The sequence below is a fragment of the Rhipicephalus sanguineus genome, chromosome 6, assembly GCF_013339695.2.
Source record: "Rhipicephalus sanguineus isolate Rsan-2018 chromosome 6, BIME_Rsan_1.4, whole genome shotgun sequence".
NCBI lineage: Eukaryota > Metazoa > Arthropoda > Arachnida > Ixodida > Ixodidae > Rhipicephalus > Rhipicephalus sanguineus.
Genome location: NC_051181.1, coordinates 127,791,390 through 127,818,761, shown reverse-complemented (window position 1 = coordinate 127,818,761; position 27,372 = coordinate 127,791,390).

The window sequence follows — 27,372 nt, the reverse complement described above, 5'->3', positions numbered from 1 at the left end:
TTCTTCGCCTCATCATTGGTCATAGATGCGGTGAGCCCACGTCATTAACACAATCAGACAACCATGAATGGCGCATGACAACGCTAGCATAGAATCCGGAATAAGGCATTGCTGCGAAATAGCGGCAGAGGCGATAATTGTCGAAGAAGGTGCGGAACATTCGACTTACCCTTTCGGTGCCTGCGGCTGGATTGATATCACGAGACTAGGCACGCGGTCAGGCGGTCAAGCTTTGGCGCCTGACCGCCTGACCCCTTTGGCGCGAAATTAAAAAAAAAAAACCCTAACCAGCCATAAAAACGCATACTTCAGACTCATATACAAAATTTTGCTAATTTTCAACATCAGTAGCTTCGAAATGTTAGCATTAGGTTCTGTCATTTTCACTGCGGCTGTTAGGCAGCGGAGCTTTCGCGGTGTTCTGCTGCTTACGTGGGAAGAACAATACAGCTCGGCTACACTCTAGCTCGGCTGCTGGGTACGAAAGTGTTGTCAAACAACTTTTAAAAAATACCCTACGTCGTAGTCAAAATTGCCCTACATTTTACTCTATGCCTAAAATAGCACAGTGTCATAATAATCAGGTATAGTAATTCAGAGTACGGCGTGACGTGCAGTGGCGCTAAAGTTGGTAGCAACAGTCATCGAAATAACTAGCCAAAAATTAAGGCGATCGCACTAGTGGTGCCAAGCCTGAAAAGAAGCAGCAAAGTTGGGCGGCCTTCCTTTTATTGCGATGACAATTATATGGACACTCTCGGCGGGTTTTTGCCGTCGCCGTCATGTTCCGGATATATATAAAAGCCACAAAGAATAAATAAATCAGGAAATTCTGAAGCGCGCGCGCCACCGGCATTCGAACATGCGACCCCGCGCTCCGCTTTAAACAACTCGGCTACACGTCAGCGGTTGTTTAGAATAAGAACGGCGAGCTATTTACATACACCATTTAAAGGAAGTGACATAAAATTTCAAGCTCGAGATGTGGCCTTCACTGGATAGCTTGGTATGCGTAAGCTTTTTGACCTAAGTATGAATTGTGTCCGTGACGTAGAAGTTATTTTATTTCGAGGGAAAACAGCGTGCGAAGGCTGGACGGAGCATTCAGCACCCTGCAACATCGACAGTACTATGACGTGTCAGCGGGCCCCCAGGCCACGCCTAGATGTTCTCTGGCCACTCCTCAGGTGCTGAGTAACGATGGACGATGCCCTCGACGATCTCAGTGTTGTCATCGTGATGCCGACTGGCGGCCTGGCAGCGACGCCTGGCAGCGGCTTCAGTTCGATTGTCTGTGTTGGTTCGTCTCAAATCCTGCGTCACCGCCGCGCCGCTTCGAATGGTTTGTCGTGTGCTCGTCGGCATTCGATAATTCGGAGCGACGGTCTCAACAGCATTATGTGCCAGCATGTCGTGAAAACTTTGAGTATGCTTACATCAGTGGCATTTTAAGTACCACAAGAAGGAACGTCTTCGTCACTGAGAGCTTTAACAGTCGTTTATAAAAGCTTCCAGGTAGGACTGCGCAAGCGATTTACATCTCTCGACGCGTCTCTGCAATGCATTGAACGTTGGCCTTACACCTAGAGAATGTGCCGTTCTTGGGAGTTTCCAGCGCTGCAAAGTGGCGCGGACTTAGCATCCGTTTCGAACCGCACTCGTTACTAGTCATACTAATCAATATCGCACCGTAGAAAGCCTTTCTACGATACTACTCTTGAATGCGAAGCTCAAGCGTCCTCCAAGTATTTTGTCCACTCTTGGGGAAACTACTACAAGTACGCTTGTACCCACTATGCAAAAAAATAATTTTTGTCAAGTAGGGAAGCACCCACTATGCCATTATTCGTTATTCTGCAGAGAAGCGAGGCACCCGCTACACATCTGTAAGGCATTATGTGCACTTTGTTTATGCGGTGTCTGACGACAATGAATTGTAGCTGAACCTTTCGTACTTAGTTGGAAGCATTCAACGACACACTCGTTACACAGTTCGCATTTTGTGACACCCGGTCGTTATTTTACTCTCCCACTACGCTATATTACAGCTAATGTTAACGTGATTCCTGGCGAGGTACAGAGCACTGCACGGGCCGCGATTCTCGGTCCGGGCCCGGCACTCGTTCAAGTTTACCCGCCCGGGCCCGGGCCTCGCTTTGAGTCACCGGGCCGGGTGGGTAAACTTGAAAGAGTGCCGGGCCCGGCCCGCGACTCGAAGCGAGGTCCGGGCCCGAACCCGAGAAAAAAATTCACCTACCCGGCCCGGCTCGACCGTAGATCGGGCCCGAGCCAATAATCTAGGTGGTGTTGCCCGAACATGGAATCGACAACCAGACGTTTTAAGTAGCAAATATCTGGGCTTTGTTGGCAGATGCTTGGCTAACAGTTATTCTTTAACCTACGGTAATTCCTTGTACAAAAGGGCCTCACAGTAGACATGGTGGAGCGGACATACTGGGTATATGATGAACACTTCTTCGGCCGTGGTATACTGTAGCTGTTTTTTCTGCGAATACAATGGGAATCACCAAGAGAGTTTTGTAGCAAAGAAAGTGATTTGCAGCATGAGTTCAGTCTCAGTAGGGAGCGCGATATAAACATAGAAAACAGTCGCTTCACTTTTTTATTGCGCTCACTATTGAAACTTAAAGCATGCTCTACCAACAACGCCAATCGTGCACCCTCCCGATATGTAGCGCCGGTCTTCAGCGTAGGAGCACCTTGCCACAGCAAGTGAAATAGAGGGGGGAAATCCAATTATATTACCTTTGTTGATCCAACTTACCTTATGCAACTTTATTAGCTAGATAAAAAATTAGAACGAAGCACGCGCAACACGTGCACTTTTCCAAATACATATAAACAGCCGAAAGGAAGAAAAAGAAAAACTATTTGTCATAGCATTCTGTTCATATATCACACCACTGCTAGATATACAATCCATAAGTTTTTTTGTGGCATAATTTAGTTGTTTTTTTTTTATTTCGCGCGATAGCGGTTACGGACACCGGCGGCGGACAACTACGGCGCCAAAATGTTGTGATCTCGTAACAGCGTTCGCTGTAGAAAATTTCTTGTGTGTGTGGGGGGGGGGGCATGGGCCCGGCGTGTCACCCTGGCGCCGCGATTGTCCAGATTTTTAGCGGCGTCAGCGTACGTTCCGTTGCTGCTGCGCGATGAAGACGCGCGCAAAACTAGTGCCGCTCGATCGCGCTTCGGTCGAAAAGCGCACGCTTCGGCTTTCTTGTGCTCGCTGCTCCCTTTTTCATTCGTGCGAATGCAGTCGAAAGCCTCAGAATCAATGGAGACGAGCAAGAACAGGACGTCAGCTTATTTTATCTGACAATGGCAGTGCGAGCAGACGTGAGTTCTGTGTGGCGATGGTTAGGCAATAGTACTTAGAATTTTACGTGCCAAAATGGCCATATGACTATGAGGCACACCGTAGCGGAGGGCTCCGGAAATTTCGACAATCTGGTGTTTTTTTACACCGTACACGGGCCTCTATACCATTTCACCTTCACCGAAATACGACCGCCGCGGCCGGGAGCGAACCCGCGACCTTCGGGTCAGCAGCCGAGCACCGTAAGTGAAGTGTGGGATTGGGCTTGTTGGTATTTTATTATTAAACTGCTCAACGCAAAAATTTGACACGGCACACATAGAAAAGACGAGGACCAGCGCAGGCTTCCAAATGATTTTTATTACAAGGACGCCCAAATATATAAGCTACAGACAAAGATAAGATCACATGCTCATCCAAGAACTCAAAAACAAAAACAAAAAATATCGTCCTCGTCTTTTCTACGTGTACCGTGTCAAATTTTTGCGCTGAGCAGTTTAATAAGAGCACCGTAAGCACTGATCCACAGCGACGGACGTGAACATCGGTAGTGAATCGCTCCTACGTCGCCGGTCGCGCGACCATGTGGTCGCAAAGTCTATAGTCGCGAGCAAGTTACCTCTTAAAGGCACACTAAAGCGAAACAATGAATCAGTTTAGATCGACAAATTTTACTTCGAAAACTCCAATGTCTTTAATCTCATCATTTAATAGAGGGGAAACTCAAGGTCGAAGTCGATTTTTAAAATTTCCTGCCGACAACTCCGAACGTGATGTCACGGATTTCAAAGCGTATTTTTCATATGTTGGCGACATTGGCTAAAGGAAATTTGCTGAAACTTGGCATGTCAATATACGGCCCCCCTGAGAAGGCAATGTACTTCACTTTAACGTGATAGCGTTAAAGAGCTCGTTTCGCAGAAATTCCGCTGTCGGCGCTGTTGGATGAGCGAAAAATCTTGTCCGTGACCGAAAGATCCAGAAAGCTGCAAATAAAATAAATAAAAATCTCGGTCTGACTGAAAATCTAACCCAGGCCGTCTGCGTGGCAAGCAGGTGTTCTACCACATAGCCACGCCCCTGCTTGGAACTGCACTGAAACTAACTTTCATGCTTCACAAACATACGCGTCCTGAATACAGGTGTCACAGTACGAGATGTAATATCGCAGTAATATTGCGTGGGTACAAGCGTACATTGTCACTGCGGGCGTCACGCCATGTGAATATCACAACGACTTGGTGGTTTAAAGCAATTAAGCCACCCATTAGAAAAGGCTCACGCATTACGGCGCGTATTCGCTTAAGACCCCGTAGTGGGTGCATCACAACTTCGAAAAAGTTTCTCGCGCATAACTGCTCCTGGTTTAAAGCATACTACCCATTACATAAGGCACACACCTTAGTGCGCACATTCTGTTACACACACGTAGTGGTCGAAGTACGCAGCAGGATATCGCTAGCGCGTCCAACTCTTAAAGGCGAAGCTTAAGCGTCCACAAATTTTTTACCGATTAGGAACGACGAAGATCCTAGTAGACGCCGTCAGAATCTATGACGTCATGGCGATGGTGCGGGAACGTCAAGGTGGCGTCGCCACACGTATTTTCTTTTTGCACGTTTTCTCGCTTACTAAGAGTTTTTTCGCGGCAAGATTGGCGATTTTGGCATTATGAAAGAGTAATATCAAATGCGAAAGAAATGTTTTCTCTTCCGTGTCCCTTTAAAGGGCATACCGGCTAAACGCAGTTGGCAAGCGCAAGTGAAGAGGACCGCTCAAGCGGTACCTCTGGCAATTCGACAAGTCATATCAGTACATTGCAAGTAATCTGAATACACATGGATTCGGTGTTGCAGCTCATAATAACTCACGATAATACATGCGTGAGCGTCCAGGGCTCAATCGGACTCTGCGTTTTTGTAAATCCCAACTGCTCCAACCGTGGGGCCCGACCAATATTCATTTTTGTAATATGCATATTGCATAATTTATTCCCGAAATATTATGAGCGAAAAAAAAAAAGCAGGCTCTCAGGACAGTTAATAAAGTTTGACCAACCAACCAACCAACCAACCAACCAACCAACCAACCAACCAACCAAACCAACCAACCAACCAGGAGAATTTGTTTCTGGGCCTGTTGGTACATACTTGAAGAAACGAAAAACCAGCTTACGGACGCGTACACAAGAGAAGACGGAGTTCCAGCGTGTGTCTGTCGTCTTGTGTACGCGTCCGTAAGCTGGTATTTCGTTTCTTCAACCAACCAACTTGGGGGCGATTTGATTTACTTGAAACGTGTTTGTTTCATTTATGTGGTTAAACGTCCCAAAGAGAACGTGCACTAACATGGCACATTTCACGAACGGGTGCCTAGGATTTCACCTCCGTCGAAATGAGACTTGCGCGGCCGTGATCGAAACCGCGTCTTTCGGGTTCCCAGCCTAACACCACTGGGCCGCCGACGTGGCTGTAATTTTCTCGAAAACTATGTGCAAAAACGAAAATTCGGCAGATCCCACACCTTGTGGGAATCGGTTTCATGCGAAGCAGTCAGCGAGTATTTCTATGCTGTATTTTATTTCTTTGAGCCAAGCGTTACGAGGTCGATCGACGTGCTTTTGTAAGTGCAGTAGCTGTGTGCACATCGTGGGGTTACGAGGCACGTCGACTACACTGGCGTTTAAAGGGTAACTATGGTGCGACTTAACGTCAGCCCATGCAATCATGTGAATATCATATGTAACTTTCGTCAATGTATTCCTCCGGGGTCGGGCAATGCTTCAATATAGCTTTCTGAATCATGGAAATACAAATGTAATCTTTGTTAGACTTATATGAAAGCGGAGCCAACACTGGAACCACAGACGTTAATCTGATATGACGCCTGTATCGCAGGAGTATGTATGTACAAATGGACATTTTTTTTTCCTAAAAAGTTAGATTTTATTTGAGAACAGGGCCAGAAAAAAATGTACTTTTATTCAATGACATAGCTTTAGACGGAGGCTCGAAATGGTGAAAACATCCTTGTGGAATATCGCTGGAGCAAATGCTTCGACAAGTGGACTTTACGTCAGGGCAGCAAGCCTTCCGTGGGGTTGAGGTTGAAGGCCAGGAAAAGACGCTACTTCTGCAGCCCCAGGTGAGCGCCGTTCAGCGTCTGTAGGGAGATGGGAGGGAGACGGAGAAGTATGAGACGTGGGAATCAAGAGAAGAGTGGCGTTGAGGCCTTTACAGCCAGATGTGGGGATGAATTCAACACTCCTGCGGAATACGTACGCATCACGTAAGTGCTTTGCATATGCGGCGTCGCGTGCCCCCGCCTTCTAGGGCCGCCGTCAGAACCGGGCGCACGGTTGTGGTTTTTATTTACTTTGTGCGGTAAACTTGGGAGGCTACGCCGGTCGTGGTGCTGCGTTCACGCCGGTGCGCGGCGCGACTTTGGCGGCATTCGGTCAAAGCAGGTGCGACCGGATGGGCCCTGACCGCAGGCTCCGAAGTAACTGCGCGTCGCCCCGCGAAGTCCTTGGGCGCCGGAGATGGCGGAGCGCATCTGGTTTCTTGTTGCGCCCAGAACAAAGGAACCCGCCCCCACGCTGGCGACCGTAGGAAGGGATGGGAACGGCGTCGTGATGACCCCCCTGATTGCCAAGCGGTGCCTCCCGCGTGCGCATGAATGGGCCTCTTCCAGGCCCCGGCGCGGCGAGATTTCGCATCGGTTCGGCCCCGCTGTTAGCTGTTTGCGCGCTTCGCGGTCGCCACCCAAGGAGAAATAAGGCAAGGCGACCTGCTTTTAAGGACGATAGTCTTTCTTGGGGAACTTAAACGCAGAAATTTTGGTCTGTCTGTCTGTCACCCGATCCAGCCACCCGGCGGAAGTTTAACCACTTTATGAACGCCCAGCCATCTTGAACTGGTGCGGCCGTTCATACTTATGAACGCTGTCGATCAAAAAGCAAATATTACGCATACCTGCCAAGTTTGGAGAAACGGAATCCGGGAGATCTACTCAACGGGGGGGGGGGGGGGGGGTACAGCGATAGCAATTATATGTACACTGTCAGCGGGATTTGTCGCCGCTGATCTGTATAGAGTGCAAACCGATAACATTGCTTACGCATCGTCTATTTCACGTGCGAGTAAAAGCGCGCTAGTGCTAGGGACGAACGCGGTTGAAGCAGAGATGAAACGACCCGACCATCACCGTCGCGCGACGGGCACATGCGATAACATCGCTCCGCGTGCGAGGCCTGTCGTCGCTTGCTTACCAGTTATTTCGTCGGGCAAGGGACCATAAGGGGCGCCATTGAGACGGGGACGGTCGTGAGCGCTGGCGAACGCGCTATCTCGACAGACATCGGTAACGGCTACCCTATTAAGTGCTGGGCTCTCCACTTAAAGCAGTAGCGACACAAAATTTTGAAGGCGAGATAACTTGTAGGATAGATTTGTGTGTACACAAACGCATCATCTGTGTGTGCGTGTATACAAACGCATCATCGATGCCGGCGACAGTCCGGCATCAGTGTGCCGGACTGTCGCCAAGCTAACCGGAGTGAGCGAGTGAACAGTTAAGCGTATCAAGGCTGAAGCTCTGCGGGCCCCACTTGCCGCCCCGAAGCGCAAGAAATTCAATTCCTCGGGCCAAACTGAGAAGCGCATCACCGCCAAGACGCGGCTGCAGCGCTATGACACGTTTGTGTTGGCAGCACTGCGGCGCAAAGTGCACAGCTACTTCATGCGCAATGAAACTGAGTTGAACCTTTCTACCATCGTTAAAAAAAAAAAAGAATCCCTTCTACTACGTGGCCAGACAACTTTGCTCATGTGGCCAGACGCGCGGGGCAAAACTGGATTTCCGGGAGATTTTCCTATGACCCGTACAACCGGGAGAAACGTTCAAAATCCGGGAGTCTCCCGGGTAATCCGGGAAACTTGGCAGGTATGATTACGCATATCTGAGGCATATCAATACATCAGTATTAGGTGCATGGTGTGTTCCTTTGCTAGAAAGTACATAGATAAGTAATTCTAAAGACCCTAATGTTTCTTTTCTTAGGCTGCGCTGAAAATGCGCCGCTATGAGCCAGATGCGGCGGTTGAACATAGAGGAGGAGGGCTCGTGTAGTACGGCCGACATAATACCATCGTCTTTCGACGACATTAGAGGATTTTAGCCTGTCCGGTATTCCGGTAACGCCCTAATACCGGATAGCGTGTGCCGTAGCTGCCGCCACGTCAAGTGGCGCCAGCTATGGAGGATAAAAACAACTAACAAACACATAATGTATGTCCTTCGAGATTATGGGATTGTCACTCGCTAAGCCTACACATTGATTATTTGAGTATGGCTCTCCAAAACGGTGCCGTATCGGCGCGAATACTTTGCTGTCGAAGCTTACAAACGTGAATATAAAGCAAATAAAAGCATCAGTTCGGAAATAACGAGCGACAGAGCGCGCGACGGCTCCTTGATAGATTCGAAGTGGACGGCAATCGCTTTCGGCGGCGCGGCCATGTTTGCCGGGCGTGCGCATGCGCTGTTCACACCCGGTATTCCGGTACACGCAAAGCATTTTGCGTATAGCGGTGTGCCGGACAGACTAAAATCCTCTACTTACAGCGAAGCACGCAGATATTTGGCACCGTGCGGTCGCCGGAGGCGTTCGTCACTGTGGCGTGCATCAGGTGGCTCAGACGGCGGGCGGGCCCTTGACACTAGAATGCTTGGACGACGAGGAGCGGGCCCTCGTCGCGGGGCAACGGGCGCCCGGTCGGCACCGCTTTCGAGCTGGCATTCTTGCAGCGTGGTAACCATTTCCACGCTTTTCTTTCCAGTCAGATTCGGCGCAATCGCTACAGCGGCGACGGCGCATTCGGCATAACTTGCAGAGATGAAGCGCAAAGAACGCCGCCACAACGCCGCTCGCGTCTCGGGGGCTCGGGCTGGTTCGATCACGTCATGCGCTCGTGACATTGTGTGCGCATGACGTGTTCATGCGTATGCGTCAGGTGATACTTCCACTCGCGGGCCGATGAGGGCAGGGAAGGTATTTGGCTTGCGAAGGCTACACGGGGCGAGCGGCAAGGGTTTCAAGCTCGCCTCCTCGCATCATGGTTTCGCGCCGCCTCAAAATATTGGTTTTCTCAGCTTCTAATGGAACGATTAGAAAAATTCTTGTGGCATAATGCTCTTTATTGGGCTCGCAACAACTTCCAGTGTCTAACTAAAATTCGTTATGTCACCTGGTGAGGGGCCGTTTAACACTTTCGTGACCGCACCTATTCCCATCGATAGTATGTTATCGATGACTTCAAGATCAAGTTTTGGCACTCTCTGAGCGGTTCTGGACAGCTAACGCATAGAAAGCATAAAATAACATGTTTTTTTATCAGTTTTGTTTGCGAGTTTGTTTTTTCCACCGCGGGGAGATTTTTAAAGCTCGTTCGCAGTCGGGTAGGTGAGCGCTCGTTGTTTCAGGCTTCGCGTCGACGCCGCTCGCAGATGCTCCACAGAAACGGCGAATTTCGACAAATTCCGATTAATATGATTATTATGATTAATATGATTAATATGAGCGGAAAAGGTTCAAGGCTTCTTGAGTGTCTCTGATCTGAAGACGACGACCGTCGCATCCCACGAAAATCTTCGCCACGTGTCTTCTCTATTGCAACACATGAACGATTTTTCTACGCTATCTTTTAACCCCGTCGGAACCTTTCAGTGGATGAGAAAATGGTGAAATATGAAGGTCGGTATGGTATTCGGCAGTATATGAGCGAGAAAGAGGTCAAATGAGGGTACAATTATGGATTTTTGGAGATTTGGAACAGGCTGCACTGTTCATTTCAACAAATACGCAGGAAAATTGAAAAATACCAGAACTGCAAAATATGCTAGGCAAGTTGAACAGAAAAAAAATTTTTTTTCCCGAAACATGCGCAGCCAGCCTTTGTTTCACCGCGTCGAGAACCTGCATCGCGTGGTGGCATAATAGGCACTAGTGCCTATATTCTTGTATTTATGTAAATAATCTTTGTACTTACAGAGCTTATATTTCCACTATTATTCTACGAGGGCTTTGCGTTCAAAACGTATATTTCGATTTTTTTTTAATGTTTGAAGGGGTCATGAAGCACCCCTTGGGCTTGTTGAAAAAACACATCCTGCGGAAAGCTGACACGGCTATGAACTGCTCTGCCAAATATTACAGTCGTGCGCGCCGCGTAATGGCCACAAGCGGAGCGCGAAGTTGCCGTTTCCCCAGGCACCCTCTTTTCAAACAGAGGCCGGTTCTCACTCTCGCCGGTGGGCGGGGCGTCTGTCCGTTTACGTCGCGGATCTGTCAGTTTACGTCGCAAGAGACATAGCATGCTTATTGGCCGATAGCCGACGTAAATCGAGAGCGGCGTTCGGATCAGATGCGCTTCTTGCCGCGGGGTGCCGCCACTTGCCGGCGCCGCACTCCTCAGTACACGGTAGCCGCACTCGCGCAAGCGAATCACAGCGGGAGAGCGATCGCGTTTCATGACACGCGCTGACGTAACTTCTTTCCCCCATGCCATCCCTCCCTGTCTAGCTTCCAGTGCGCTCGTCGGCTCAAAAAAAGAGAAAGCGCTGGGAGCGTGCGCCAAACCCCCGTAACTCCGCTGATTCTTGACGGATTCGAGAAATTTTTGCGGCAATCGATTCGGGAGGCAGTACACTCCGATACTGAGGTCATTAGATCATTACTTGGAAAAGTGGTTCATGACCCCTTTAACATTCGCAGAGTAGCATTGATGTTTTTATGAATCTTTCTTTCTTTTTGATGCATTTTTCTTTGTTTGATAATTTTTTTATTATATTCAAAATAAATTCGTTGCTTGAAATTAAAACTGTTAGAAGGACCAATTCTTCCTCTATCGTTTGATACCCTACACTTTAGCATCAAGTATATTCTGTGGCAGGAATATTTCCAGTGGACCATTAGGGTCGAAGATTCGCGAAAGCCAAGGCCATCCTTCAAAAGATCAATCAACAGAAACTAGAGGCCCTCTTTGTCGATGCTGCCAGATATGACGGTGGAGATAAGTTTGCTATTTCGGTCGTTGACGCGGGAGGCAATATGCTTAATGGTGCATGTGCCAGGCTCGTAACGAGGTCGACATCCATAATGATACACTATGTACGTTTCACGAAATTATTTCCCACTACCGCCTGGCCAGGAAAAAATTTCCACTACCCCACCCAAAACTGAACAAGCCTCAGGCTACCACATTCAGACTTCTGCAAACCCGTACGTATCCCACTCCTCGGTCCCTTAATAGGATAGACCCCGACCACTTACAGTCGAGCCCCAAATGCGGCCATGACTCATGCTCTTTCGACCACATGCTCTGGCTGTGCCCAACCCTTACTGCCTCTCCACCCTTCTCGAAGGATCAATGGGAGGAATCCATGAAGAGTAGTGATCTCCACACCCAACTCCAGGCCGTCCAGAGGGCCCACGACATCGCGACGGAACTTGGACTTCCAGTCCCATCGTGGGCGGAGCCACCAACTTGATCTGGGGGCCTCCGGCTCCCCAGATTCGAGTTCCTCAGGTCTCCAATAAAGTTCTTGTCATGTCCTGGACTAGCCAAAAACAACCGATTTTTCCGCGGTCACGAAAGTGTTAAGAAGCGGCCCCAGTGTTCCGTCTCGTGTTCTGAACTAGGCTTAATACGTCAGGCACCGTCGGCTCCGCCGAACCCCGTAGGGTCGCCCTACAGACGGTTCATTTTCGAAGTGTTTGTTTTCTTTTTCTTTTTTATAACATTTATGCCTGTAATTCTGCTGCAGAAGTCGGTAAATACAAGTTGTCTCAATGTTACTCTAAATTTCTCCAGCGTCTATTACTCTTCAGGCGACCAGCGAATCCGTCGCCGCTATTCGCATAGCGGCAGTTCTCACTTAGTTCCTCCTACTTCGTTTATATCACCGTGGGTGGTGCGTCTCGGGCGCCGAGTGTGTTTTCTACCATCAAAAGAATCTGCATTTTACTAGCCCTAACCACACGTACGCGTTACGTGTCAGCGCGTGGCGTGTAGACTCGGCGCCGAGTCTACACGCCACGAGCTGAAGCGTTTTAACACGTACGTGTGGTTAGGGCTTTAGTGCAGGCGAGTGCCCACGTACGAACTTTACGGACGCTATGTACCAGTAACAAAGGCAGAATTTTTTTTCGGGGGAGGAGGAGGGAGGGTTCTACCATACTTTTGTATGTTCGTGCGTGCAAATGCGGAATCGAAAATTTCACCCTCCCCCCCCGAACCTCCACGGGGGGGGGGGTTAGGTTGAACTCCCAACCCCCCTCCCCTTCGCCTGGCTACGCCCCTGCTACGTACTAACGAGTTTTAGTATCGCGTAAAACGCTTACGTTAGCGTCAGCGTGCGTCTCAGCGCTAGTGCCGAGACAAGGTGCACTGGGCAACACAAACTGGTCTTCTGCACAGCATAAATGAGTAAAACGCCCGAGAAGATGGGATTAGGATAAACTATTCAAGTGATTTAATCATTTGTGGCGACTACACAAGGTTGTATATATATGCAAGGTTTTGTCATTTTCCTATCTTTGAACTCTTGCGTTATCTCTTTCAAAATTTCGACCAGTTAGTCTTACTGCTTGATTGTTCCGTCGTTTTATTATTCGATATTTGATCTTAATTTAAATTTCCTGTCCCGCTTAACTTAAACAAGCCCTGAATATGACTCCAGTCATAAGACTGTTGGCCCTTAGGCACCGTGCGGTGGAGTTTTCCAACGCATTTGCAGCGCAGAAACGCGCGGCCTAGGGTACAAGAACGCGACGCGCGTCCACGCAATGAGCGGGTGGACCGTGGCTGGTCTCAAACGTTCGGACGCGTGCGCGCGTTTATTTTCTTCAAACCCCTAGCGGCCAAAGGAAGCGACAATGGACATCCATCTTTAAGTTAGTGGAGTGGACGGCATGGATGGTGGACGGTGTCTATCCGCCTTGGAGGTCAGCAGCCGCGCGTTCGGGCGTAACCGTGACGCCTGACCGTGTGCTACCACGGCTACGCTCGGACGTAAGGTTCACAAGGTGAAATCTGTGAAGGCTCAAATGGTAAGTCGGACGTTCTGCACCTTCTTTCAATATTGTCGCCGGGGCTGCTGTTTTCAGCGATGCCTTCTTCTCGACTCTTACGCTACAGCTCAGTCATCCATTGATTACGGACGCGTGTGATCGCGTCGATAAAATAGGGCGACAGTCTCGTTGACCGCTTACGAAGCGAAGGCGTTAACATAAGAAAAGACAATTTTCCACCATGACGTGTAGAATAACCGTATGCATATATATATATATATATATATATATATATATATATATATATATATATATATATATATATATATATATATAACCAGATTTCTTCGAAGGCCTAATTATTATTGCATTTGCCTCCAAGCTTGTGGAGATAGGCGTTGAACAGCAGCGTCGAGGGTGCGTTCATATATTTCGTTGAGACACGCGTAGCTTGATTGTTTTGATGCGAAGATAATATGTACTGTAAATATGTAAATATGCCCAGGGGTTGCGTGCAATCGCGGCGAGGTCGAGGACGCGATCGTGCGTGGCCGTTCTTTTCGAACGCGAACACCGTCATTTTGCGTCCGCATGGAAACTGATGCTGGTGCAACCGTTCAGTGTTTGTTCTCGTAATTCATGCGAGGATTTCATGGAATAGACGTCTTGCATGTACCTGGATACAATAAGTAGTTGCATGCGCCCGCGGCGATGTGGACGACGCTGTCTAGCGTTTCGTTCCTCGCAGTTCGAACGCGAGCACTGTGACGCTGCACTGCGTCCGCTGCGTTACTCGTGCGATGCCACTTCAGTAACTTTTTTCGCGTTATTTATGGGGCCCTGCAACACCAATTAAGCGTGTCGTTTTCAACGCTTGTTCTGGTACTGTGGAATGCGCCGACGTCGTTGCGCAAGTGGCATCGCCGAAGCCGTTATAATTTTATTTCACCGGATAAGCTACGTTGATTTCGGACCACAGCGACACACATCGGCCATTTTGTTATGAGATGCGACGTTTCGTCATGTGGCAGTGACGACAAATGCCGTGCGTTTTGATTGGCTTGATGCGGCAAGTACCATGTAACGTTCATATGGTGGTAGCTAGGCCATGTAACTGAGCCTTAAACAGAATAAAAACCCTTTTTTTAGGCTTTCTCAGAAACAAATCACTTCTGTTCTAACTGATGTATTTTCAAAACAACGTACACCCGACGCTAGGCTGGTGGAAATGGTAATCAAACGATACTCTTCCGCGTTTTGCTTTCTGCGGCAGCGGACCACATCGGCCACAATGGCAGCTGCGAAACACGCAACGCTCAGTTCAGCACAATGCTGTCAACGAAAACAGAAAAATTCTAAACGCTTACCAACCGACGCATTCCGCGTCATAAGGCGGTAACGTTTTGTCGAGGAGCTCGGAGCCATCCTCGCGTTGCGCGGGGCTCAGCGACGCACACACACTCTCCGGATACTGCACTTTAATGCAGGGCATTGCTACGTCGCAAGATCTAGCGCTCAAGGTTTGTTAGATCATCCAGACTCATTGTGTGCGCCACACGACAAACCATGGGACCGTCTGTTCGGCGACGCACGTGGTTCATCGTAGCGATGGTTGCAACGCCGTTAAAAAGAGCGGTGGCAGTGCACTTTGTGAAGGCCACCATATGGCGAGAGGCGCGCGATGCGACGAGCCTGCGTTTCGTGAGGAAGAAGCGAGAGCGTCACCGCGAATGTATCGATGCCCTCTTCGAATGAGACTTCCCGATCGGATAAGCTCGCCGATAAAAAAGAAAATGCGGCGACACAAACGAGATCGGCTCGCTTCGCTTTTTTTTTCTTCCTCGGTGTCGAGGAGGCTAATGCATATCTCGTCAATTGCCACGAAGGATCATGTACCTTCGTGGCAATTGACGAGATATGCATTTGACGAGATAATCATATGCATTTGACGAGATATGCATATGTCAGAAAAAAGAAATTAAGCTGCAGCTTAATTTCTTTTTTCCGGTCGATCGTAATGGGCACGTGACTTGAGAGATTACAGCGCGGCCGTTGGCCGAATGACTGCGCTAACGTTTCTGCAGAGACGGTCCCCTAGGATGCCCTTATACATTTTTGTATCACACATTTGTAGACATAGTGTCGCGCTGTGATGTTTGAAAGCTTGTTTCCTCGCTATGCGTCGCAGGATTTTGTACTCTTTAATACAAAAACCATCCTTCGATGTTTATGGTGTTTTATGTGAGGTACTACTTCGGCATTACTAACACTAGGCGCATAGCAGCGTCACGGGTATTGACTGTTAACCAGCTACTGCCGAATAAATACTACCTGTAACAGTATTTAAACGGCAGGAGCAGCGAGACAAAAGGACGACAAGTTTGACCCAACCAATAGACATATTTAGAACGAGACCTGGAAACGCCTGTGAAGGTGAACATGGCAACACCTGTAGAGAGGAAATGTCTCACCTTTTTCATTTTTCAAGAGTAAAGAAAGCTAATGAAGGCACAAGGACTGCTATTAGGCGAGAAAATATATGCGGGTACGTATGAGAAATACGATACGCTGGATCAAACCGCGATGCATTCACTTTTCTTTGTCAATTTCAGCACTATATATATACACCCTCAGAAATAGTTATCTCTCGTTCATTCTCAGTTCAATCAAAAAAAATTTTAGCGCTTTCTACAACCATGAGAAGAAGGACAAACAAGGCGCTTGTCCGTCCTTTTCATTGTCCTCGTCTCAGTAGTTGCCCTGTGGTTCATCATGCATCCCCAACTAGCCCAAGTTTTCACGTTGCTATTTACAATTTCACAGTATAACTTCTGATCCCACGTAATGCATATTAATGCGACGATTTTTAAGGACTTATACACGAACGGCGATTTTTTTTTTTATTCGGAAGGGGTTCAACTGCACTTTATGCATGTTTGCGTGCCCGTTTGTATGTGTGCGTGTATGTATGTATGTATGTATGTGTGTGTATATATATATATACATATATATATATATATATATATATATATATATATATATATACACACACACACACAGATACACACACACAAACTGAAAAATAGGGGTATTTACACCACCATCCTCTCCCCTCCAGGCTACGCCAGTGCAAGCCAGCACTGTATGCATGCAGGTGATGACCTCACCATGGGACCTCACTCACCTTACAATCGCCTTGGCTCTGTACATCGCAGAGAAAGAGGGCACCTACGTGTCGAGACCGAGCCGTCCGCAATCTTCATGCTGCCATTGGACTTCACGGGCAAGTGCCTCGTGAAGCTTTGTGTGGTCTGTGGCGAGTTACTGACTGAATGATTAGTACAACACACCCACCTCCCTCCTCCGACACACACACAAACACGACTGCTATATCGTGGTCAGCGTAATGTATGTTGACTGCTTGCTTACCCAGGTGAAAATGTGTAAATGGGAATCCAACTGGTTTCAACTGGTGTTAACTGGGATCAAATGGTCCCAGTTGCAGGCCAACTGGCCCCAGTTGGAAACCAACTGGTCCCAGTTGATTCCAGTTGCAACTGGTTCCAGTTAGCAGCTGGTCCCAGTTACAACTCAACTGGTTCCAGTTGATTCCAATTGCAACTGGTTCCGTTAGCAGCTGGTCCCAGTTACAACTCAACTGGCCACCAACGGGAACCATGACCAGTTGAACTGGAGGCAGCTGGTCCCAGTTGGAAACTATATCCAGTTATATTGGAAGCAAATGGTCCCAATTGTACGCTAACTCGAAGTGCTACCAGTTACTCTGGTTGTACGATTCTTCACAGTGAACGAAAAAAAAAAAATGAACTCGAATGTATACGACGTAGCATTGCTGGACTTAAGCGAATGAGTTTTATCCAAGAGTTTTTGTGTCATACTCACAGAAGGGTACCTGATCACTGGCCTAGTATTGCAAGGGGTCGTTATGAACACAGATGATAGGACGATGAGAGAATAAGAAAATAGCGTCTCATGGTTTGCGAATGAATTATCTTTTCTTGTTTAGACGCCATCCTCCTCTTCGCGTTGTTTTAACACGATTACAATAATATAAACAATCTTACCTGACCTGATATGTATTTTTTAAAATCGTGTATTATCGTCGATTATTCCGTTGCGCAAATGCGCAACACAGTGCACTCAAACGTACGCTTGCTTTAGCATCAGTACTGCTGTCATCAGCTGTTGTCAATCTTTTTACGTCCATCGCGGATACCCGCAGGCGAAGCGGGCCCGATTGACGTCGGGGTGTTAATACTGCCGTTGTCTCACTGAGAGCATGCCTGCTCGATTGGCTTGTGTGCAGCACAGCGATTACTTCCGTACGTACGACAAAGAAAAATCGAGCAGAGCCGAGAGCTATCACTTGCGAACATGGAGGCGAGACTGCCGCCGACATGCTGCCGACACAAACGCACGCGCGCGCCACACTCTCTCTGCTCTCTCCCCAACAGCCTCGACAGCCGTCACATCAGTTTCGTATCTCATACGCTCAAACAAATGAAGCAGTAAAGTAATGAAACATAAAGATTACACATAAAATAATCTGAAAAGAATTATTTCATGCCAATTCCGCACTATTTATTGGAAGAAAGAAGCTCTATAATAAAGGCAGAAAATTTAGAAACACAGCCATACTAGTTTCGTACACCACATGTGTACGAGGGCTAGCTGCCGAGTGGTGGAAGTGTTCTGTGGTGGTGTTCCGTGGAAGCGTGCTTAGTTGTGCTGTTTTTCAAAAGGAACGTGCAGTCATGGCGTGCGTAATTTAGATTTTGTCGAATTAGTGTCCGACAGTTTCATCTCTGGAAGTCTTTATGGGTGAACGCCGAACAAGTGTTTTTTCCTGTGACAACACGGATATGTGGATCCATTGTGTGCGGAATGCTGTGCAAGCCTGCGCCTTGTCGGCGATGCAGCCGTTTGGAGGTAACTATATATCACTTATACTTCGAGTGCTAGTTGTTGAATATCCTAGAGAACATCTTGATATAATGCAATGCAAAGTGTTTTGAGTGTTCAGACGATGGAACGCCGCATTGTAAACAAGTTCTTTCGGCACTGCTCTGTAATATTACAGAGCAGTTTGCTTAGAGGTTTGTGCGGAATGCTTGCTAATTTTCTGCCATTTGTTTTAGCATCACAAAAAACGAGTGTCGTGCAATAGTATTTTTAACGGCATGCTAAATAACTATAAAGTATACTCGTGCAAATTTGTAGCTCCGTCCGCGACTTTTAAAGAAGGTAGTGTCTATATTGCCGGCTGCCGGTCAATTATATCGGTCGACGGGTTACCGGCAGTTCTTTCCTATTGGCCACCCGCGACCACGTGACCTCTGCGGGACGGCCCCTTTCGAGCTTTTGTTCGTGTGTCTGATCGTACGCCATCGGCTGTCCGCACGTGTAGTCGGTAACGGCGCTCCGCGTGAACGTGGCTCTTTTTCTGGTCGCTGCCACTTGGTAACACAAGAAGTGCACGTTTGCTGCAGTCACAGTCAAATTGACGATGGATTGGCGGCCTCGCGATACCGGAGATGCCAGCCTCGGGCGTCCATTGACCCCTCTAGTTGACCAGCCCGTACGCCTGCCCCGAAGGGGCAGGCGCGCGGGCTAAACAGCGCGTGGCCGCGACAGCGGCCAGTAGCGCGTGACCGTGACCCTGCCAACCGGCCATTGAGCGTCAGCGAAATGGCCGCACTCGCGAAGCGAGGGCGAAGCCACGATTAGTTTTCCGCGCCCGAAGGGCGCAGAGGGCCTTCACTGAGCAACAGGAAAATAATGTACTCTCGTTTGTGGAAAACCATCGATGTCTATAGCGTTGAAACGTCTCTCGAAGCCAGGCAAAGTGCCGCAGTGACACAGGCATCATGCACAATCATGCACATGTATTGCCGGCACGACAGGCTCACCGGAAATGTGCCGGCAGATAAGTCACATGGTAATGGGCATCCAATAGGGAAAAACTGCCGGCAACTTTTTTTCCGGGATAATATGCCGGCTGCCGGCACTATAGGCGCGGCCTTTAAAGAAAGCGCAAAGGGGCCCGTATTTTGCACTGCAAATGGATATTCCCGAACCTGTTGCATCTGTAGGTACATACATTCGAGTGGAAACAAAGATGCTTTCGATCGCCTTACTGCCCGTAGTTCTTATGTTTTTGGCGCTGAGGTAAGCGACTTAAAAAAAATCGGATTACATCCGGCATGATCTCTGGAATAGTGTTCGTAGTGTGATATTTTAGAAGGCTGGTCTGCTGTGTATAATAAATTGATATGGCTATTCTGAGACATGCATGTAAATATGTTACCTCTTATTTTGCAGCAACGCTCTCCCATTGGTCACGGGCACGTGAATTTCACGGAAAAAATTCAGGATTGCCGCCAAACACACACAAAAAAAAATTTGAGTGCTGTGTGATGTTTGTAAAATAAACATTTGATGAGTATCCAAGGTTGTTTTTTTTTTATCTTGCACTGGAGCCCCAGGAATTAAATAGCCACATCAGGTTTAATTTTTAATGGGACCAGCTTCAGACAGTAGTTCCTAATGGGACACCATTTGCAACGGGCAACTGGCTCTTATTGAGATCTCAGTAAGAGCCACTGGCCTTCGCTGGGACCCACTGCCAACTGGAAATAACTGGGACCAGATCAAGTGGTTTATGGCAGGATTCCCAGTGGGGACCAGTTCTCAGTGGGTGCCAACTGGGACCGGGTCAAGTGGTTTATGGTCAAATTCCCAGTTGGGACCAGTTGCCAGTGGGTCCCAGTTGGGAATTCGACCATAAACCAGTTGAACTGGTCCGAGTTGGGGCCAGTTGTTTCCAGTTGCAATATTTTCACCTGGGTAGTGAAAATCCGAGCCATCAATCATCACTAAAAGCTTGTTACCTAGCTGGCCTCTCCTCCTCCTCCTCGCTTACCTCTCCCATCCTCTTGCTAAACTATACACAAGGCTATGCCATGCTTTACCCTTTCCCCTCCTCCTTAACTTCACATCACTCTTCACAATCACTTCCCTTTCCCACCTCCATGCTATGCTATACTGTACATGACTATGCTATGCTAGGAGCTGCTTGGCACATATCCACTGTCACTGTGGCACAAACTTTACTATACAAGGCTATGCCATGCTTTACTCTCTCCTCTCCCTTTCCTTCTTCCTCAAACCCATTTCCCTTTCCCAACCCCATGCTATAGTACACTATAGCATGACTATTCTGTGCAAGGAGCTGCTTGACACATACCCGCTTTCTGTGGCACATAGCTGACGAGTTTTCTGTCCACAACACTGGCCTAACCACCGAGATTAATCAGCTCCGCTGTTTAAGAATTACAGGAGTCGGAGTCACAACTCCATTCAGTGGGACAAAAGACACCAATCTACCTGGCTGGTCAGATATTTTCGTCAACTGAATACAGACCTCCTATGCTAACTTTCCCCTTGGCACCCCGTTCTCACTTTAATACTAATTTTTTTGCTATGAGCATTAAATGACGAAAGTCTCGAGCACATGGAATAAATTACAGGTGCTGGAGTTGCACACTCCACTCAGTTGCACAAGTTTACGGCAGCCCTTTATCCAACTAGCCAGCCAGATATTTTCGTTTGTAGCCACGTTGCGCTAACTTTCTCTTTGGCACCCAACTCTTACTTCAATACCGTTCATTTGCTACGGGAATTAAATGACTGAATTCTGGAGCACACCAAACAAGCAGGCATCGAAGAAAATAAACTTGTCGGACCTCCCATAAATAATTATGTACACATTATTAGAAAAAGTCATCATTAAACATGAAATAATAACTTGGCCATAACGTACAACATGACCCTTATTAATATATAAAATTCATTACGAGTCAGTGCTGCAGTGCACCCCATATTTTTCTGGCATCCATTTCATCAATGCGCTGTGTTCAAGATGTTCAAGTTCTTTTACTCTTGTTGCAATTATCAAAACTGTCTCTGCTCCGACACTGATATCTCATTGTGCTGTAGAGGCTGTATGAACATGAATAAAGTGCCTCAAAATGGCTGGTCGAGGTTCGATATGTCAGCCAGCCCCTCGGTGACACTTTACTCTTGTTCACACAGCCTCTATAGCACATTAGACAAAACTTTAATGAAAACCAACAAACAATGAGGCCAAGGAAGGTATAGGGGCCGCCCCCCCCCCCACACCTTCCTTGGCTTCATTGTTTGTTACTATTCATTGAGGTTGTGTTTAACAAAGAAAAACGAGCCCTTGAATCCTACCTTCTGCCATGGCAACACTTCAAACGCTGCAACAAGATGTCGCATCAACATCTTCCTACTGCAAAACAAACAAGCTGAAATCTGCAGTATTGCTGGACGCGATATGTGCACAAATTGAGTTTCCTGGAATGCTTGCCTCACATTAATGATGTTCAGCTGCGTGTTTAAAAATGAGAACACGGTTAGGCATCTCTCTTAACGAGGAGTACAACAGGCGATGACGTGCAGTGAACTGCAGATGGTTTACTTTTGAGCACTTGCAATTTCTGGGTACGAAACGCTGACCTACACAGGAGGCCATTGTGCATCTTCGATGGCACTGTAAGTAATGCCATTGTTAATGCTGTCATGCATCACTGTCATTATGTCAGATGTGTGGATGCTAATGAGGAACATTAAAGGACCCCTGACAGCGAAATTTTTGTTGGTGACTTTTTTGCTGTAATTTGTAGCTTTGTGTTTGGTAATCTCTAAATTAAATCGTAAATGCTCTAGCGTATCGTACAACTAATTCTAGCGTAGTTAATTGTGACCATTTTAGCATCACTTCAAAACGCCCGCCTAAAAACCACAAGAAACTGGCGCCCCATGCGGGGGAGCGTCAAAGACCACGTGCACTCAAGCTGTGGTGACGTTGACAGCGCTGTTTTCAAATCAGGGCCCCGCGCGCGGTAGAGATTGAAAGTATGTGGGTGCCTCTGTATGGGTTAAACCTGTTAAGCGCGTGTCCCCTCACGAAAACTACCTCGAGAGCAGCCCGACAACAGAGCCAGAGGGGTGAGGAACAATAGGCCTCGCCGTATTGTGCACGTGACGTCCACAATACTTGCTTTACTCGTGGAGCGTCACACGGGGCCTCTATCTACGTCATACCAGGATGTCGCAAGGTGAAGCCAACTCAAGTGAGCACTCACGCTTACTTTTAAAACCAAATTAAGATATCTTAAAGGCAACGTTCGTCACTAATAATCGGTCAGATGTGCCCCCGTATACAGGAAAGTAAAACAACACAAAGATCTCGAGGTTTCAATTTTGGTGTCAGGGGTCCTTTAAGAGCTTATGTGGCAGAATGCCGACCAAGGAAAAGGTCGGGCTAAAAAAAAACATTAGTGCAGCTTGGACTAATTAATTAAGTCATGCGAGGCTGCGTTACAGCAGAGCTGGTAGGCACCAAGCTGGTTCCTAGTTGGCGAGGCTTTTACCTCTTTCTTTCCTACCCCTTGTTGTACTGTAATATAACATGGCTATGCTTGCCATCTTTTTTTTTGGTCTGTTTATTTCGATGTATTTCTTCCCTTTCTTTCTCTCTTTCTCCACTTTCTACTTTTCTTTTTCTTTCTAGTCAATGCAATACTTTCTCCCCTCCTCCTTTCCATCCTCCACACCCTCACTTCCCTTTCCCACTTCCTTGCTGTACTATAATAAACAAGGCTATGCTCTGCTAAAGTGCATGGATAGTCGAATGGTTATGACACTCGCCTTGGGATCGTGGGTACGCGGACGAAGATGAAAAAGAGGCTGAAGACAGCGCTACGCCGCTTCAGGAGCGTAGGCAGAAAATTTTTTTCGGGGGGGGGGGGGGCACCTTCTTGATCTGAAGTGGGAGCCGGGCAGGTCAAGTGTCATTTTTGTGCTCTATATGTTATGGCAAAAAAAAAATCGAGAGGGAGGGGGGGGCATGGGCAGACATCAAGCATAAAAGCTCTCCTATAAAAGAGACAACACAATATCCTCATCGTAATGTTTTGCGTGGTACTACTGAGCATGCAATGTCCTTGCCTGAATTAAACCGATTCTTGAAAGGAGTGAGAATGAGGATCAACGGCCAATACTTTAACAGCACTGGAAGCAACTCTCAACGAAATGTGAAGGACTATGCACAATATGTAATGGTACTGTAAAGAGAACAAGAACTTCTCATTGACAGTGAGCCTCTAGAATCCGAGCAAAAGAGATCATGAAAAAGCCGGTTTAGGAAAATAGAATTGATCCTTGGCTTTTAGTAAATAATAGCACAACCAGGTTGGAAACTAACGAAAACCTAACCTAAGCTGAAACTTTTAGCTTTCTAAGGTTCATACTAATTACAGTAAATCATCTTCAAACATCTGTGCAATCTTATTATGTAGTAATTTATCCACATCACTAAAATGTAAAGTTTCCTTAATATCATTCAAGAATTCATTAAGAGAGTGTTAAATTTCTGATCTGCCTCTTTCTTCAGTTGTACTAAATTTATGTTTCTATGTACTGTATTTACTTATCAGATTATTTGTTTTTGGTTTCATGCATTTTTGTTTTTTATTCTCATCTGTGTATTACTTTGTGTCTACGTTTTCCTGTTTAAACTGCTGCTAATCCTTGTAATATTTATATGTAACGTTCACCGAGTGTCCTGTTGCAGTGTGTTACTTTGGGACCCCAGTCTGTATACTTTTGACATTGTGGTTATCCCATATATATAATAATAATAAAATTGATTGATTGATTATTAATTAATGCACCGTACTGGCAATAAAATGCAAAGTAAAACCTGGAAGGGCAAGTTGATTTGATGAGGTGTCAATGGCAACAGGAATTTTATGCCATTAAAGAAAAATGTCTCTCAGTCAGAGAAAGGACGCGTCGTGGTTAAATCCATTATCTGCCCGGTATGTGTGTGTGTCTAGCGCGCGATTACGTCATTACATGCACCCATCCTCAGCCTAAGCTCTTTTTTTTGTTTTGTTTACTCTGCAGGGCACATCAACGACTTCACAGTAATATGTGGCGCACCTGTAAAAGTCCTCAAATTCCAATTTGAGGGCCTGGACGTCGACATAACGGTTGGTGCCGTGCATGCACTGCACGCAGCCCGACTGCTGCGCCTGTACACCGCTACGACGGAGAAGTTCAGAGTCATCTGTAGTGCCATCAAGACATGGGCTGCAAGGGCCGTGATTAAGGGCGCTGCCAACGGCGGCATCTCCAGCTACGGCCTGGAGCTGATGACGGTGGCCGCGCTCCAGGGTGAGTAGCCGCGTCTCACTGTGACATGCGCATGCATATTTTTTAAATAAATGCTAATGAGCTAGGGTTTCCATTTGGTGGTCGAAAGTATATTCAAAATAGTGTTTTAAGCGCAGAAACCACGATTTGATTACGAGGCACGCCGCGCGATGGTGGCTTCGGAATTATTTTTGCTCACCTTTGACGATCGTGTAATTAGAAGAGTGATTTTTCTGCACTGTGCCTACGTCGTAATTCGATGGCCAATGTAGAAAATAGAACCCACATCCTTGAGCTGAGCACCTTATATATATATATATTGATTAATAATTAATGCATCGTACTGGCAATAAAATGCAAAGTAAAACCTGGAAGGGCAAGTTGATTTGATGAGGTGTCAATGGCGACAGCAATTTTATGCCATTAAACAATGTCTCTCAGTCAGAGAAAGGACGCGTCGAGGTTAAATCCATTATCTGCCCGGTACGTGTGTGTGCCTATTGTGCGCCATTACATCATTACATGCACCCGTCCTCAGCCTAAGCTCTCTTTTTGTTTTATTTACTCTGCAGGCGTAACAAATGCGTTCACTCTGATCTGCGGGGCACCAGTCAAGGTGCTCAAGTTCAAGGTCGACACTTTAGATGTCGACGTGACTCTGGGCGCTGTGCACGCACTGCACAGTGCCAGACTACTACGTTTGTACACACGTACAAGCGAGAAGTTCGGCTTGCTGTGCAGCGCAATGAAGTGCTGGGCAGCAGGCGCAGGGATCAAGGGCGCTGCCGCTGGGGATCTCCAGCTACGCCCTGGAGCTGATGACAGTGGCAGCACTCCAGGGTGAGTAGCCGCTTCTCACTGTGACATGCGCATGCATATTTTTTAAATAAATGCTAATGAGCTAGGGTTTCCATTTGGTGGTAGAAAGTATATTCAAAATAGTGTTTTAAGCGCAGAAACCACGGTTTGATTACGAGGCACGCTGCGCAGTGGTGGCTTAGGAATTATTTTTCATCACCTTTGACTATCGTGTAATTAGAAGAGTTCTTTTACTGCACTACCTTAAGCTGTCACTTCGGCTTTCATGATTTATTGCTTAAAATGTTGGAAGGCATTATTGGGGGAATTGTGGGACCTAAGTCAATGGCATTTTGATATTTTTACCTCTGTTTGTTGTAACCTTGATGTTTAATAAACAATATAAAGTACTAACAAAAGGAACTGAACACAATGTGCTATGAATAAACTACCTCTTTTTTATGCAGCAAATTCATTTGGTTTGTATTGCCCCCACAGCAAAAAAATGCAATGGTGGGACAGCAAATTCATTTGGTTTGTATTGCCCCCACAGCAAAAAAATGCAATGGTGGGACTAAACTTCAAAAATGTTTTTCTCAACCAAAACAAAAAGTACTTTGATTAACCTTTGTCCGGACGAAGTTCTTATGATTCTCAATGGTATGCGCTTTTCAGCTTATTTTTTCTTGGATCACCTACGGGTGCTACAGACGCTTCAGCATAGGCCAATGTAGCATTTTGCCAAGTTTAGAATTTTATTATAGAACCTATGCGCCGTACACAGGCAAAACAAAATTTTAGGTGATAGTAAGTTTTATGGAGAGTTTTATAAAAATAATTTCTGGATTTGATCGATAATTGTCTTTTGTAAAAAAATTCCTGAAAACACGACAACTTACTAAACTTCACCTATGCGCTAAAGAGTAAAAAATATAAAGCTACGATGAGGAGCTGTCCTATAGTGAAATCACGATGCTCTAAAACGCAAAAAAGCAAGTGTTGCAAGAATGCCTGGAATGAATGAATGAATGAAAAAAAATCACAGCATATCCACGGGGTGAATGATGATGAGTGGGGCGAAGCTACGGAGGGAATCATCTGTAAACCGTGAAACTCTTCCGTGAAATGCGCCCAGTACATAATATAAAGAGTGTGAAACATCGTGTATATATTAAACATCAAACTTTTATTGTACTGTTGGTTTACGTGGTCCCTTCATTATCACTTGTGATCGGTGAAATGCAAGGAAGAAGTCCGCTCCCGAGCGAAAGAGCGCCAAGAGCGACCGCATTCCCCGCTCGCCCTGTGCGAATTAAAGGCAAGGCTAGAGGGAAGACAGGACGCGCGTTCCATGACGCGAGGTCGGTAGCATGCCCAACGAAAGCCAACGGAACGCGATCGTGCAAGTGCTCCGGCTTCGCATCGCCTCATGGTTCCATTTAGCGTCCCAAAACCAAACATATTGCTCAAGGTGTGCCTTGCGTTTTTCGTAGAAATAATTTCTTTATCATGTACATTAAGACGAAAAGTTGAAAGCTCACTAGAGTGTATCGCCCGCAAAGTATGTCTTTTAGTGTGATTTAACTCTCGTACGGCAGGGTCCTCGCGCCGTTGCCGGTCCACCTCGCCCGTTGACGTTCGGGCGAGGTGGCTAAATACAACTACTACTACTACACTTTAAGGGGGGACGTGGGTCCAGAGGCTACCCTCATCTATTTTTTAACCAAATTTGATAAAAGTTGGCATGCTTGCTTAGTTTGTTCTCCTGATTCTAAAAATGCAGTTATTTTTTTTGCAGCTTCATTAGTTCATTATATAATTAGGAGAACATTCTCTATTGTTCTTCCTACAATAGAAAAATAACCACCACCCAAAAATTTACAAATGACATATG